The sequence below is a fragment of the Perognathus longimembris genome, chromosome 19, assembly GCF_023159225.1.
Source record: "Perognathus longimembris pacificus isolate PPM17 chromosome 19, ASM2315922v1, whole genome shotgun sequence".
Lineage (NCBI taxonomy): Eukaryota > Metazoa > Chordata > Mammalia > Rodentia > Heteromyidae > Perognathus > Perognathus longimembris.
The window spans coordinates 46,623,278-46,640,440 of record NC_063179.1 but is presented as its reverse complement, the minus strand read 5'-3'; the positions used below and the strand labels follow the sequence as shown (position 1 = coordinate 46,640,440).

At 40.5% G+C, this 17,163-nt stretch overlaps 1 protein-coding gene across 8 annotated transcripts in view; it reads left to right on the top strand.

The window, feature by feature from the left end:
- Erbin (erbb2 interacting protein) overlaps positions 1-17,163 on the top strand; it is a 91,938-nt gene that overhangs the window by 8,573 nt on the left and 66,202 nt on the right. The gene's annotated exons all lie outside the window — the stretch shown is intronic.

The following is a 17,163-nucleotide window of genomic DNA, read 5'->3' as shown; positions in this document are numbered from 1 at the left end:
CTTTTTTTTTGCTTGTCCTGGGGCTTAGACTTGGCCTGGGTGTTGTCTCTGAGCTTTTATGCTCAAGGCTAGTGGTCCACTGCTTTGAGCCACAGCTCCACTTGTGGCATTTCTTGTGTGTAGTTCTTTGGAGATAAGAGTCCAGGGACTTTTCTGCCTGGGCTGGCTTCACACTGTGACCTCAGATCTCAGCTTCTTGAGCAGCTAGGATTATAGGTGTGAGCAACCCATTCCAACTCACTAAGGATTTTTATCACTGCTTACATCTTAGAGTTAATATCTGTTAACACTTTTTATCTTCTTGTGGCATACTTGATACATAATTTGGTGAAAATGAAAAGTATGTTCCCCAGAATATTGACCTTTTCCTCATATTCACTGTATCATTGTAAATAGTTGACTTAGAAGTAGTTGATCTTGGATAAGCCACCTTCTTTTCTTTTTAATTAACAGAAACGGAAACTATTAGCACAGTAGAGGAAGTGAAATCCTGACAGTAATTTAGTTTATTAGTGACATTAAGTGAGATTAGAAAAATAAATCCAAGTCTCCCAATGCTGTATTTTTTCTTGTATTAACATTTTCCTGGATATGTTTTAAAAATATAATTTATTTGTAATAATACTGTTCTCTAACGATTTTAATTAAGTATTAGGGGGAAATGTTTGTGTTTTACATAAGTGAGAACATTCTTTTTGGCAGATGCCAGGTTGTACTGCTGATTGCTTTTTTTTTTAATTTTAGGAATAATTGAAACAAGAGTCAATTTTTCCCTATTTTTTTATTTTTTAAGTTAAAGACAATTAAAGGTGATGTACAGAGGGATTGAAGTTATGTAATTTCCTTTTGGACATTGTCACCCCTTCCCTCACTCTCTTCCCTCCCATTATCACCCACAAGTTGTGTAGTTCATTCTCAATATAGTGTCTAATGAGTACCACTGCTGCTTTGTTCGCCCTTGGTCCCTCCAGTCCTGTGTCCCTCTCTTACCTTCCCAAAGACAGATAAATGAATGAACAATACAAAAAGAAAAGAAAAGAAAAACAATGAAGAAAAAAACCTCTTATTTCCACTTCCTGGAATTTATTTCGATAAATACTATTGTATATGATCAGAGGCACATAGACATTGAGTCTTTGTGTTCCTCTCCTAAGAATATCCTCCTTGCTTTCCTCTTACGGCCTGTGAATGCCTAGAGTCCTATATAATTTATCATGTCCCACTATATTTTAGATCTAGCTTCCACATATAAGAGAAAGCATGCATGCTGGGAATATGGCCTAGTGGCAAGAGTGCCTGCCTCATATACATGAGGCCCTGGGTTCGATTCCCCAGCACCACATATACAGAAAACAGCCAGAAGTGGCGCTGTGGCTCAAGTGGCAGAGTGCTAGCCTTGAGCAAAAAGAAGCCAGGGACAGTGCTCAGGCCCTGAGTCCAAGCTCCAGGACTGGCAAAAAAAAAGAGAAAACATGCACCGAATAGCAGCTACTTTTATAAGAAATGTTGGTATCAGTATAGGAGACAAGGAGTTTCAGAAAGGTTTTTATACTAAAGCAGTGTGCAGGTCAGTATGATCTCAGTGGTTTTTTGTTTTGTCTTGTTTTTGTTTCTCCAAATTTGAATAGTTTTAGGTTTGTTTAAAAAAAAATCAAGCCTGGTACTGGTGGCTCATGGCCTTGATCTTGGTTACCAACTAGAAGCCTCAGATCTGAAGTTCCCAGTTCAAAGCTAGTTTAAGCAGAAATGTCTATGAGGCGCTTACTTTCCATTAACAAGCAAAATGCTAGAAGCAAAGGTGTGTCTCAGCTGTTGGAATGTCAGCTTTGAGTAGAAAAAGCCAAACGAAGCCTTAAGTTCAGACTCCCAATATTGGTGTGTGTGCACGCATACACATACACATACACAGACACAGACACAAAGTTGCCATGCCCTCTTCCTCTCAATTCTCTTGTTAACATCTTGAATTAATATAATAATCTGTTAGAATTTAAGAGTCAATATTGCCACATTATTGTTATTAGTTAAAATTTTTTTGATGGTAGTGGGCTTTGAACTCAAGCCCCTGAACTTGCTGAGCAGGTGTTTTACCATGTTAGCTTTACCCCCTCGCCGATGATACTTTGTTAATAATGCCAAGTTCCCTCTTGGTGTTTTATATTCTTCGGGTTTTGACAGATCTGTAATAACATCCATGAATGTTGCTACAAAGTGTATTCAATGATATCAATTAAATGAATTGATTGACAAGTTTATAAGAGATGTGAGTGAGGGATTGAGACTTTTTTTTTTATAAAGAACTTTTAATAGCAGAGAACAGATTGCTTTTTACTGGCTCATAATATGTGAATAATGTATTATCATAAAAGTTACATTTTTGTTTGTTTGGTTTGGTGCCAGTCCTGGGGCTTGAACTCAGGGCCTGGGAGTTGTCCCTTAGCTTTTCTCCTCAAGGCTTGCATCTATCACTGTAGCCACAGCTCCTGTTCTGGCTTTCGGGGGGTTAATTGGAGATGAGGGACTCAAGGCTTTCCTACTGGGAAAGGGGAGTGGTTATCATTTCACAGTTAGGTACTGTGTACATTTCTCTTTTAGACAGTGTCACCTCTTCCCTTTCCCCTAGTTTTCCCCTCTTTTAAGGCAAGGTTAAGGCTATAGAGCCCAGGCTGGTCTCAAATTCAAAATCTTTCTGCTTCTGATTCCTGAGCAGTGAGAAAATTGTGTGTCTCCCCCCCCCCCCACCCCCAGTCTTGGGGCTTAAACTCAGAGTCTGGGCACTGTCTTTGAGCTTCTTTTGCTCAAGGCCAGCACTCTGCCACAGCACAACTTCCAGCTTTTTCTGTTTATGTGGTGCTGAGGAATGGAACCCAGGGCTTCACGCATGCTAGGCAAGCACTCCATCACTGTTCTTAAAGCAATATGTCATTATGCCCAGCTTAGAAACATATTTTTTAGAAACATTTTTAAACAAATGATAAGCAATTGGTAGTTTGTGTCAATAATTTCTGGGAAATTGAAATTTGAATATTAGTCTTTCATTTCTGAGAAATGGGTAAATGTTTGTAGATGAGTGGAAGTTTGTTTTGTTTTGTTTTTGAGGCAGGGTCTCCTTATCTAGCTCACGCTGTCCTCAAATGAGTGACCCTTTAACTTCAGTCTCCTGAGTTCTGGGATAAGAGGCCTGAACAACCGAACAATGTTATGAAAGCTGTGTGTGTGTGACTGGAGATGGAACTTAGGGCCTTGAATATAGTGAGCGAATGCTTTACCGCTTGAATCACACCTCTAGCACTGGAAGCTCAATTGTTTCCATCTCTGTTCCACGACTGCCTAGTCACCTCTTTATCTGCACTTGACTTGTCCATTAAATCCAACTCAAGTGTATTTCCACTAAAGCTGCCCTCCAGTATGTAAAATTTCTCTTTTTTATGCCAGTCCTGGGGCTTGGACTCAGGGCCTGAGCACCGTCCCTGGCTTCTTTTTGCTCAAGGCTAGCACTCTGCCACTTGAGCCACAGCGCCACTTCTGGCTGTTTTTTGTACATGTGGTGCTGGGGAATTGAACCCAGGGCTTCATGTATACGAGGCGAGCTCTCATGCCACTAGGCCATATCCCCAGCCCTTAAAATTTCTCTTCTTTGGATTTTATAACTTTCTCCTTTACCTCCTAACTTTCTTATTGTGGTGCAGTATACCAGGTTTCCCTTCTTGGCCTTCAGGGCCTGGCTCTTGCCATGCAGGTGCTCTTCCACTGAGCGACCCCTCCAGGGCCCCTCTTCACCTTTTTGGTGCTGGAATATTTTAAGATAGAATCGTGCTTTCTGTCCTGGCTTGTGTCTGGACTGTGATCCACCATGAACACCTTCTCTTTGAAATGGAGTCTTGCAGATTTTTCTGCCATAGGCAGACATTGAACCAAGATCCTTTCAATCTCAGCTTCTGGAGCAGCTAGGATAGGTGAGCTACCAGCATCCAGCCTTTTGGTTATTTATTTATTTTTTTTTTTGGCCAGTCCTGGGCCTTGGACTCAGGGCCTGAGCACTGTCCCTGGCTTCTTCCCGCTCAAGGTTAGCACTCTGCCACCTGAGCCACAGCGCCACTTCTGGCCATTTTCTGTATATGTGGTGCTGGGGAATCAAACCCAGGGCTGGGCTTCATGTATACGAGGCGAGCACTTTACCACTAGGCCATATCCCCAGCCCCATTTGGTTATTTTTCAGTGTATAGTTTCGGTGTCATTAAATTCACATTTTGGGCAGCCCTTACTACCATCCATCTTCAGAACTATTTTTTTATCTTGCAAAACTGAAACCTCACAGTAAACAATAACAACTCTACTCCTCCGACTCTCTGTCAACCACTATTTCACTTTCTATCTATATGAGTCTTCTCCAGTTTACTTTGTAAGTAATTCAGCATACTGTCCTTAGGGTTCATTCTCAGTGTAGCACGTGTCAGCCTACCTTTTATTTTTTTTTTAATTAATTTATTTATTTATTGATATTTTTTTGCCAGTCCTGGGCCCTGGCTTGTTTGCTCAAGGCCACTTGAGCCACAGCGCCACTTCTGGCCGTTTTCTATATATGTGGTGTTGGGGAATTGAACCCAGGGCTTCATGTATACGAGGCAAGCTCTCTTGCCACTAGGCCATATCCCCAGCCTATCTTTTCTTTTTAAGGCTCATACTCCACTGTATATATTTACTATGTTTTGCTTCCCTGTTCATTTTTGGATGAACAGTTGATTTCACATTTTAGCTATTGTGGAATGTAAGTATAAGAATATCTCATGGTGACCTTGCTTTCTATAAGTGAACTTGTGAGAGGTATGGTGATTCTGGCAATTTCGAGGAATTACTCATATATAGGAATAAGGGTTCCAGTTTCTCAGCATTTATAATAGCACTTACTTTGTTTCTTTGAGATTAACTTCTTACTGAGTGTGAGATTGTAATTCATTGTGGGTTTTGATTTGCTTTGCCTTACTGATTTGTGATATTGATCTTCTCTACCACTAAGCCACATTCCCAGTTCTTCATGCCTTTTTAATAGTGATTTTTTTAAATAAAGAGAAGCATGATATAAACATAATTTAAGGAAGATGGATTATATATGAGGTTGATGATTTTTGGTTTGTAACTCTCAACTAGATCTAAGGGGAAAAAGACATATGTATACAATATTTCTTACTTTCTTCTAAGCTCCATTGTTCAGACTTGGACATTTGCTAAATTTACGGTTGGTAGTTTTAATTCTTCCCTCCCTTCCTTCCTTCCCAGTACTGATGCTTCAACTAAGGGCTCTTATGTCACTTTGCTTGCTTATTACTTGGTGCTTTATCACTTGAGCCATGCCTCTCCAGCCTGGCTTATTTAATTTTTTTGTGCTTGAACTCAGGGCCTGTGCGCTGTTGTTGAGCTTCTTTTGCTAGCACTTTTGAGCCACAGCTCCATTTGCCCCTGTTTTGGTAGTTTAGTGGAGATTCCTGCCTGGACTGGCTTCAAACTGCCATGCTCAGATCTCAGCCTCCTAGCTACAGGGGTGAGCCCTGGGCACCGGCTTCAGCCTAACTATCTTATGGTTAAGTGGAGATGAAAGTCTCGTGGACTTCTGTGCTCCACTTGGCTTTGAGAACTCCGACCTCCCAGATTCAGCCTCCTGAGTAGCTAGGATTGTCGACATGAGCCACTCCTGGCCCACTCAGGATTTCACTCTCTAGTGAAAGGATGGGATACCAGAATTTTGTCTTGCTTATTGATACTCTAGAAATCAGTTGAAGAAATGCTATACTTAATATCAGGAAAGTTGGAGCCAGGCACTGCTGGCTCATAACTGTACTTCTAGCTACACAGGAGACTGAGATCAAGTCTCTGAGACTCTATTTCCAAATAACCATAACCAGCAAAAAGTTAAAAGTGGTTCAGGTGGCACCAACCTTGAGTTTAGAAAAAGCCAAGTGAGTGTGTACACACACACACACACACACAGAGCTGAGAAAATATTTATGTCTATGTAGAAGTTCACTCCTTTTCTACCAGAGTAAATACACTTGTTAGAAAGCTTGTTTCCTCAGCAATCAGGTTTAGGTTTCTCCTGCCACTTAATTGAAGAGCGTTATTGAGACCACTGAATGTAATGCAGATGATTTTGGTTTAGGAGATTTTCATACTTGTTCAATTAGTATTCCCATAGCTCTGCTGTTAAAACAAACAAACAAACAAAAGCCCCTCCATAATTCCAGGAAATATCTGATCTTGAACGGGATAGTGCTCTACTTTGCTTGGCAAACTGAGTTAGCTAAAAAGCAAATAAACAAAGAACACATTTCCAGGTAATTGAAGAGGGTTCAGTGCAGCGAAGTTTTATTTAGTGACTGAATGTTGGAATATGAATGTCACTGACAGAATATAATTCTTCTAGTTAATATAGCCATTTCTTTTTTTTTCCACTGTAAATTAAATACTAGGATTAGTTGTTTCCAAACAGTTTGTTTTGAAATAATTTTGTATTTATAAAAGAATTGCTAAGATAGTTTATAGGGTTTCTATATAGCATGCATAGCCATGGTTCATTTGGCAAAAGTAAGGAATTAACTTCATTATAGTACTATTTAAGGGCTGGGAATATGGCCTAGTGGTAGAGTGCTTGCCTCACATACATGAAGCCCAGGGTTCAACTCCTCATTACCACATATATAGAAAAGGCCAGAAGTGGTGCTGTGGCTCAAGAGGTAGAGTGCTAGTCTTGAGCAAAAAGAAGACAAAGACAGTGCTCAGGCCCTGAGTTCAAGACCCAGGAATGGCAATAAGTACATACATACGTATATACATAAAATACTATTTAATTAACTTACAGTTTTCATTTGACTCTTACTAGGTTTTCAGCTAAGGTCCATTACTATTGTAGGATCCAGTTCATTATACCAGGTAAATTTTGGTTTGTTTTGTTTTTGTTGGTCGTGGGGCTTGGTCTTTGGGCCTTGGGCACTGCGCCTGAGCTCTTCCGCTCAAGACTACCACTTTACCACTTGAGCCACAGCGCCACTTCCTGTGTTTGGTGCTTAGTGGGAGGTAAGAGTCTCCTGGACTTTGCTGCCTGCGCTGGCTTTGAATGGATCTCAGCCTCCTGAGCAGCCAGGATGGCAGGTGTGAGCCACTGCGCTCAGCTAAATGTCAATTTTCATATCTTAGTCTTCAGTTTGTGACAGTTTCATGTCAAGACTATCACAGAAGGGAAATGCTTTTCTTACTCTGTTAGGAAAGGTGCATAATCTTACCGTGATGTTAGCTTTGATTACTTAGGTAATACCTGACAAGTGTTTTCACTGTAAAGTTACCATTTTTGCCTTTCCAAAATCTGTTAGAAATCCAGCCTATCTTCAGGGGAAGGAGGAGTAAGCTCTACCACCTGTAGGGAGAAAATATGGGTTTTGCTCACATCAGCCCTTAACATACTTTGTCATTTTGTAGATACACTGTTTCTCTTGAAGGGTTTGTCTAGTCATTTTTAGCATTGATCTGTAAATTTTTATCTTGTGGGGACCAGTTGTCTTTTAAGGAATGGTATTTTAGTATATAAATAAGAATACGACATAGCAGGAGGGCCTATATTTACTTAATCCAAAAGCTCTAAACCAATAAGGAATACATTATTAAACGAGTCAGTTAAATATAGTAACTTTATATATTTGGAATTCATTTGGTCAATATGATAGTCCTGGGCCCCGATAATGTTAGGATGTAGATCAGGGGTGCATTGGGCTGCCATTGGATTTTCTTTTTTTTTTTTTTTTTGGCCAGTCCTGGGCCTTGGACTCAGGACCTGAGCACTGTCCCTGGCTTTCTTTTGCTCAAGGATAGCACTCTGCCACTTGAGCCACAGCGCCACTTCTGGCCGTTTTCTGTATATGTGGTGCTGGGGAATCGAACCCAGGGCCTCATGTATACTAGGCAAGCACTCTTGCCACTAGGCCGTATCCCCAGCCCCTGCCATTGGATTTTCTGTGGAAACTAAATGCCAATGATAGGCTAGTGGAACCCTCAGTTTAACCTTCTTCACAAACGTATTTTTTCAAAGGCAATTAAAGTTGAAATCATTAGAAGAATAGTATTTCTGAAAACTACTTTTCTCTTAATATGTTTTTCATGTCCCCTTCCTTCTGAAAGCTTACCTTAGTCAGTATACTATTTTATTTTTCTTGTCTGTTGTGTTTCTTTCCTACACTAGAAGATCTATAAAGGAAAGAATTTTGTTTTGTTCAGTACCCCACTGCCTTGAACAGTATGCGGCACATAAAATGTGCTTAATAATAAATAAATTAAGGGAAAAAGAAAATATTCTGATGAAGAATTTCTGTATTGATGGTGTATTCAGTTAAATGTCTTGTGTAATTGTGAAAGATTAAAGTAGACTTGGAAATGGTGTATAACTTGAGGGTTCTCTGGAAAGACGTTTTTTTCAGAAGAGGTGCTAGTACTGGGATTTGAGCTCTGGGCCTTGTGCTTGCTTGGCTTTCTTTCTCACAACTGGCACTCTGCTACTCAAGCCACACTTCCAGCCCAGATTTTTGCTGGCTAATTGGAGGTGGAGTTTCATGGACTTTTCTGCCTGTGCGAGCTTTGAACTGGTAATTCTCTAGGTTACAACTTCCTTAGCAGCTAGGATTGTAAGAATGAGCCACTGGCTCGGAGAAACTTTTGTAGTGAACAGTGTAGCAGGCTTGGTCACTGTAACGATGTCCTTCCTCTTTCAGAATATCAACTGTCCCCAGCCTGTAGACTCTTCTGCCTGGTCTAGGAATGTAGCTCCACGGTAGGACATTTGGCTTAGCATGTGCACTTGACTGGGTTTTACCCCAAGCACTACTTGTCATAAAAGTAATTCCTAAACTTGCAATTTGCAATTTGGGGGTGATATTTGAACGCAGATCCTTACACTTTCTAGCCAAGTACTTTACCATCCAATACACATCTTCAGCCCATCTTTTAAATTTTTTGTAAGCTTTGATCTAATTTAAATGAAAAACGGAATACTACAGTGCTGAAAACTTAAAAACAATAATATATTTTTCTGCATTCTGAAAGCTATGAAAAACCACTTATGTTTTTAGAGTGTATACAATTAGAATACAAAATTAGTAAATACGTTGGAAACTATAAAATTAATACAAATTTTAATGAACAATTTTAAAATCGTTTTCCTATTCTCCTTTCCCTTCTACCCCCAATACTGAGGGTTAAACTCTGGACCTCACACTTGCTAGACGAATACTCTTCTGCTGAGCCATTCCTCCAGTCCAACAACTTTTTTTTTTTTTTTTTGCCAGTCCTGGGCCTTGGACTCAGGGCCTGAGCACTGTCCCTGGCTTCTTCCCGCTCAAGGCTAGCACTCTGCCACTTGAGCCACAGCGCCGCTTCTGGCCGTTTTCTGTATATGTGGTGCTGGGGAATCGAACCTAGGGCCTCGTGTATCCGAGGCAGGCACTCTTGCCACTAGGCTATATCCCCAGCCCCCAGTCCAACAACTTTAACTTCTTCAAACATGATCTTTTCCTTAAAGTGGTTTAATCATAACTGACTGATTTGTGTTCGACAAATATGTTCTGTTAGTGCTTGGTGATAATTTTTACCCTATTATAAAGTTTAGGTAATTTCCAAATAGCACCATAGATTTTTTTTTCTGTGTGTGCCAGTCCTGGGGTTTGAACTCAGGGTCGGGGTACTGCCCATGAGCTTTATTGCGCAAGCCTAGAGACCTGACCTACTACTTGAGCCACAGCTCGAGTTGTGGCTTTTTGGTGGCTAATCAAAGATAATAGTCTCAGGAACCTTCTTTTTTTGGGGGGGGAGGGATTTCTAAATATAATTTTGTTATGATTAATGTGTTGCACAAAAAATAAGCAATTTCACATAGTACATTAAAAATAACAACAATGAAAAACCATGTTTCTATATCTTACAGAGTTCATTTCGCTTAGCATCATCTTATATGATCGTATGTACATAGTCATTGAGCTATTGAGATCCTCTGCTAGGGATACTTATAAGACCATATTTGTAAACTAATTGTATAAATTGGGGGACGGGAATTGGGAAGGAGGGAAAGTGGGAGAAAAATGAGGGAAGAGGCAACAAGTTTGACAAGAAATGTACTTAGTACCCTACACATGAAACTGTAGCCCTTCTGTACATCGACCCTGACAACAAAATTAAATTAAAAAAAAAAAGTACTGCACCAAGCGGGTTACCGTTTCATCAGTCAGGTAGAGTGCATTTCTTTTTGGACAATGTCACTTCAGGAACTTTCTTGCCTAGACTGTTTGAACCTCAGTCTTCAGACCGCAGCATCTGAAGTGGCTAGGATTACATATGTGAGCTGCTGATGCCTAGCTCACCATAGGTTTACTTTTCATAGATGATACACTTTGTGTGTGTATATACACTATGTGTGTATGTTTTGTGCGTGTATATATGTGTATGAAAGTGGTGCTTTAGTCTCAGCCTTGCAAGGTTTATTAAGGTAGGTAGCCGATGAATGAGAACACCACGTGGTACTCAGGCAGGAAAGAAAAGTTCTTCCTGAATTCGGCCTGTGGTAGGCCGAGATCACACATGGCCAGGGGTGGGCCAAGCCACCACAGGGCCATGCCTTACCTAGGCCTGGGACAGGGAAGTGTGGCCAGGTGAGGGGAGGTGGCTGCCTCCAGGTATGCCAATTACCTAGGTAACGCAGGTACTGAGGGCACTGGCATGGGAACCCCCCCCCCCCCAACCATGTGGACCTTACACCCAGCAGATGATCTGTCACTTGAGCTACACCCAGATTTTGCTCACGTGATCCTTTGACCAGGATCTGCCTTTCTCTGCCTCCCATCAGCTTGGAGTTACAGGTGTGTACCACTGTGCCTGGCTTGTTTTTATGACTGTATCCCTAACTTTTCTACCAAGTAGCTGTGTTACATGCTTAAGCCACTGTGCCAGGCCTGAGTCTGCTGTGTATCTTTCTGGTCAGACTTTTAGCCTTCTAAACTGCAAGTTAAAGATCCTCTCTCCTCTGCTTCTCTTCCCTGTCCCTCTCTATGTAGTATTGGTTTTGAATTCAGGGACTCATGCTTGCTGGGCTAGCACTCTACACACCTCCAGCTTTGTTCTTCTTTGGTTATTTTTGAGAACAGGTCTTACTTCTTGTGCAGAGGTGTGCCCTGAGCCATAATCCTATTTTAGGCTTTCCCCGTGGTTGCTGGAATCACAGGCACATACCACCACATTTAGCAGTGGTGATGGAATTTTTAGACTTTTCTGTCTGGGTTGGCCTAAAACTGCAGTTTTCCCAACCTCAGCTTCCCACACAGTTGGGGATGATAGACGTGTCCCACTGCATGCAGTTATGTATTGATGTGGGGTCTCTTGAGCTTCACTGCACTACTGGCCTTAAGCTGTGATGATCCTTCCAATCTCAGTTTCCCAAGTAGCTGAAATTATGTGTGAGCCACCAGTATTGGCCACTACTTCTCTCTCTCTCTCTCTCTCTCTCTCTTTTTTGCCAGTCCAGGGCCTTGAACTCTGGGCCTGAGCACTGTCCCTGGCTTCCTTTTGCTCAGGGCTAGCACTCTGCCACTTGAGCCACAGCGCCACTTCTGCCGTTTTCTGTATATGTGGTGCTGCGGAATTGAACCCAGGGCTTCATGTATACGAGGCAAGCACTCTACCACCAGGCCATATTCCCAGCCCTCCTACCTCTCTTTTATAAGGTATCAGCTTCAGGAATTTTGTTATACCAGTGGATAATTACTAATAAATGTAACATTTTTAATGCCCCTCTTTATTATTTGAAATGGAATTCATAGGTAGGTTAATCTTCCAACCCAATACAACAGGGCTGAAAAAGACAACATTTTCCTACTCTTTAAAAATTACATCTACATCAGTTTCCTACATATTTTCCCAAGAGAAATGAAATGATATTCTCAAAATCTGTTGGGAGATGTGTAACATCTTTGAACTTCCAAAATTAAAGCTGTTTATTACAGAAATGGATAAGCAGATGGTAGTATAATCTTAACACTGAGATGCCACTCTCCAGTCAAAAAAGAGTGAATTAAGGATATAACATAAATGAATCTCAGAAACTGTATACAGTAGTGAAAGAAGCCAGACACGAAGATCAGATACTTTATGGTTCTATTTATATAATTTTAAAGTTTTACACGAGACAGAGGAGGGAGATAATTGCTTCTGAGGAGTAGGGGTATAAACTAGATGAGGGAGCTTTCTGGGTAATAGAAGTATCCTATACCTTCATTGGAGAGTTGTTCCTATAGAACTGTATACCTAAGACCTTTGCATTTCACTGTACATAAACTTTACTCAAACCAGTACAACAAGGTACATTATGGAGATTCTGATTTAATTTCTTAAGTGTGTTGAGTTGGGCATAAATTCTGAGGTGCAGCTACAGTAAACTTCAGTACAGAGTCAAGAAACATGGTTAGGGCTGAGAATATGGCCTAGTGGCAAGAGAGCTTGCCTCTATACATGAAGCCCTGGGTTCAACTCCCCAGTACCACATATATGGAAAATGGCCAGAAGTGGAGCTGTGGCTCAAGTGGCAGAGTGCTAGCCTTGAGCAAAAGGAAGCCAGGGACAGTGTTCAGGCCCTGAGTCCAAGCCCCAGGACTGGCAAAAAAAAAAAAAAAAGAAACATGGTTAGATGCTTGCACTTGGATGTAGACCCATTGTGAATGCTGATTGATAATATGTTGTATTAGCAACTAAATTAGAGGCATTTATAAAGATTTCAGTAAGATAGAAAAACATATTGGTAAAATTTCAAACAAAAAGTTTAATCTCTTTAATTTCCTAGATATTTATAGTATATTAAAGTATTATGCAACAGACCCATTCCTTTTCTTCCAACACATAGTTGTGTTTTCCTGGTGTCTTGACTGAAGAGCCTTGAAAGTGTATGGGATTGACTCTTATATTTTAGGGCATCAACTGTCCCCAGCTTCAGGAAAATCCATTTATTCTGACAACTTTAAAAACCACGGCTAGACTGAATTGCCTACACCTTGCATTTGGTATGCGTTTAATTTACAATAAAAAAGATTTTACCATGTGATGAAGAGGTCCTTGAAACACTTGAATTTCAAGTTTAATAATCCCTTCTATGAAGTTCTAAACTCCCCCCACCAACCCAAATCACTTGGTATATAAATTTCACCTACCCCAAATTGTGATGTGAGCCTGATTTTGGTAGTAATTTATGGTATTTGCCATTATAGCTCCCTTTGCACATTACGCTTCCTTGAAGAGACAGATAATCCTACTAGATGAAAAATAAATAGATCTGCCTTATCAGTAGGTGGCTAAAAGTTAACATTAGCAAGCATACTGTTTTGGGAGTGATCTAAGTATATCTAGAATTATTTCCACTAAGAACCTGTAAAATTAAACGTAACTCTTGATGACATTCTCATCAGTTATTTATTCTACAGTGTACCACTTTTTCATTTGAGTTAGTGAATGTGTGATAATGTATTTTAGGCATCTTTGGGGACAAAGCCACTTTTCTCAAAACCATTGAGACAAAGTCAATTTGATACTCTTTTTACTAATACTGGACAGTAATAGTGCAAGTCAGAGAACCATATGTTCACTTTGCTGCAGAAAATATCTGATACTTGACCACAGATGAGTTGTAAGTACATACATGAGTATAAATATCTGAATGAAATGTTGGTTAATTACTCCAGTTAACGTGTCACATTTACGTGTAAAGCCTGGATGGAAGAGTAGTTACTTAAAAGGTTATACTATAAGCCAAAGATAACTGTAGAAAGAAAATTAGTAATGATTTTACATTTTAATATAAAACTTTTATAGGCCATTTTCTGATCTGTGTCCCAAAATTTATGTAATGTGTTTGAAAAGATCATATCATGTTTTCTGAGTTCATTACTACTTGGAAAATTTCGTTGTGAGACTGGAGAAATTGCCTTATCTATAAGGAAAATGTCAAATCCAGTGTGTGTGTGTGTGTGTGTGTGTGTGAGAGAGAGAGAGAGAGTGTGTGTGAGAGAGAGAGAGAACTTGAGGCTTGAACTCAGCATACATTTGCTGCTTTTTTTTTTTTTTAATTTGATAATCCTGGGGCTTGAACTCTGGACCCTGGGCTCTGACCCTGAGCTTCTTTTGTTCAAGGCTAGGGCTCTACCACTTGAGCCACGGTGCCACTTCCAGCCTTTTCTGAGTAGTTTATTGGAGGTGAGAGTCTCACTGACTGGACTTTGCTGTGCTGGCTGGCTTAGAACCTCAGATCTCAACCCCTGAGTTGCTAGGATTACAGGCATTGAGTGACCAGCACCTGGCCTCCTATGTGCTCAGCTTTATTTACTCAAGCCTGTCACTAAGGTTTGAGCCACACCTCCACTTCGAGCTTTTTGTTGGTTAATTGGAAATAAGAGTCTCTGGAATTTGTCTGTCTGGACTGGCTTTGAAACTTGACCTTCAGATCTCAGCCTCCTGAGTAGATAGAATTATAGGCACGAGCCACACATGCCCAGCTACTATTTTTTTTTAACTGTTGTAATTTTTTTTAAAGTCTTTAACTTTTTAATACTTTGTATGTTAAATGAAGGTGTATTTATCATTAGGAGTTTCATAAATGAAGGTCTTTTTCTTTTCTGACAGTACTGGGGATTTATGTTTGGTTTACTGCTTGAAGCATGACTCCAGCCCTTTTTGCTGGTGTGTGTGTGTGTGTGTGTGTGTGTGTGTGTGTACACATGCATGTATACATGTGTGTATGTGCGCACACATTTCTCCTGGGTCTTGAGCTCAGGGCCTGGGTGCTGTCCCTAGCTTTTTTGCTCAAGGTTAGTGCTCTTACACTTGAGCCACAGCTCCACTTCCAGTTTTTTGGTGGTTATTTAGAGGTAAGAGTCTCACAGACTTTCTTGCCCAGGCTGGCTAGAATTACAGATGTCAGTCACCAGCACCCAGATCAGGTTTGATCTTCTTGTGCCCATGCAATCAAGTAGCTTGGACTATAGCTCTTAACTTGGTTGAGGTATAGTGAAGAAAGCAAAGTCAGATGTCCAGCAGTGGGTATGACAAGTATAGATAATACTTTGTGACTTTTTTTGGTCAGTGTTTGCTGTTTTTATTTTGTCAGATCTCCGTGTTTAGTATTTTCACTCAAGAACAGGAAATTCGTGCTGGGAATGTGGCTTAGTGGTAGAGTGCTTGCCTGGTTGGTATACATGAAGCCCTGGGTTGGATTCCTCAGCACCACATATATAGAATAAAGCCAGAAGTGGCACGGGTAGAGTACTAGTCTTGAGCAAAAAGAAGCCAGGGACAGTGCTCAGGCCCAGAGTTCAAGCCCCAGGACTGGCAAAAAAAAAAGAAAAGAAAGAAAAACATTCTGAGTGGATTTTGATGTCTAAGTACACTAGGCTGCACCCAGCTACTAAGCTGTGTATCGCTCCATGAGGGAATAATATTCAGCTATCAGTTGCTCTTAGGGTTTATTTTTGTTGTTCTCTTCTTCATTAGTGTTTTTAGTGACAGGAAGTGACTAAAATGATTTCCCAAATCCTTCTTTATAATGGCCTTTTTGTTTATCTACTACATTATTCTCATCTGCTTACAAACCCATTGTTTTATCTTTTTATTCATTCGTTACTCTGGAAACTAGTCTGTTTTTTATTGTAGCAAAACCACAGTGGATTTCCATTATTGGTTATACTTGGGTTTTAACTTAGGGTCTCTGCTCGATTTTACAGGCGCTCAGCTTCTGAGCCTTGACTCCAGCCCTTTTCAGCACTAGTGATTTTTCAGATAGTCTACTGATTCCTGCTTGGGTGCATACACGGTCCATGATCTGCCTATTTAGGCTTTCCTTTGTAGCTAGCATGACAGATGCACACTGCCATGCCTAGCTACTTCCTGTGGAGACGAGGCTTATGTACTGATTTCCAACTACAGTCTTCTCCATCTCAGCCCCCTAACACAGCTAGGGTGGTAGACAGCTAGCCATTGGGTTGGGAAAAGGTCTGACATGCATGCCTAAGCTGCCTTCTAACTGTGATCTAATCTTAGCCTCCTAAGTAGTTAGGTTACAGGCATGGGCCACTAGTATCAGGCTGCTTTTTCTGGGAGATGAGGTGGGACAGACCTCATTCGTCCGTCTATTCTCCTAATGATTTCACCCAATTTTAATTGGTTAAGTATTACCTATGAGCAGATAACTTTCAAATTTATATTATCATCTTTGATCTTTCTTACATGGAGTCTATTTTCTTAAATCCCATATCCAACTGCCTACTCAGGATTTTAGTTGAACCATCTTTCAGGTGTTCCAGCGGAAGTTTCTAAACAAAAACATCTCAATTCTCTTATCTCCATCTTTCTCTTACTATGCTCCTACCCTGTTTTACTTTATTGGAAGTTCCATTCTACCAGACTTGTGGGAATAACAATGAACAGCATAAGATTAATGACTCTTTTGCTTGTTTTATACAAGAATTCTTTTATTTTTTGACAGTCCTGGGCCTTGAACTCAGGGCCTGAGCACTGTCCCTGGCTTCTTTTTACTCAAAGCTAGCACTCTACCACTTGAGCCAGAGCGCCACTTCTGGCTATTTTCTATCTATGTGGTGCTGGGGAATCGAACCTAGGGCTTCATGTATACGAGGCCAGCACTATACAGGAATTCTTTTGTGACATGAAATCTATGTAGAAGTTGTGGAGAAGGTTAAATAACTCAGCATTTCTAAAGCATTTAGCCCAAGAACAAATAATTTGAAGTATACAATACTACTGTAAACTTCTGAAAATTATTTGTGAATATCACTGTGATTTTTTTTTAAGAGAAGGAGTATGATGTTTTTACCCTTTGTTAAAATTCTTTTGGGTGTTAGACTGTCTTGCCCTGTGTGTTGGCTTCAAGTAAACTCTCTGGCAGTTTATTAGAAGTTAACAAATTGGTATAAACAGTTATGCCTATGAATTTGTTTTGTTGTTGTTTTTGGTACGGGTCCTGAGGCTTGAATTGGGGCCTTTGAAGTAGAGCTCTTTTGCTCAAGGCTAGACTGCTACCAATTGATACCAATTGAACCACAGCTCTACCTCCGGCTTTTTGGTGGTCAGAGATAAGAGTTT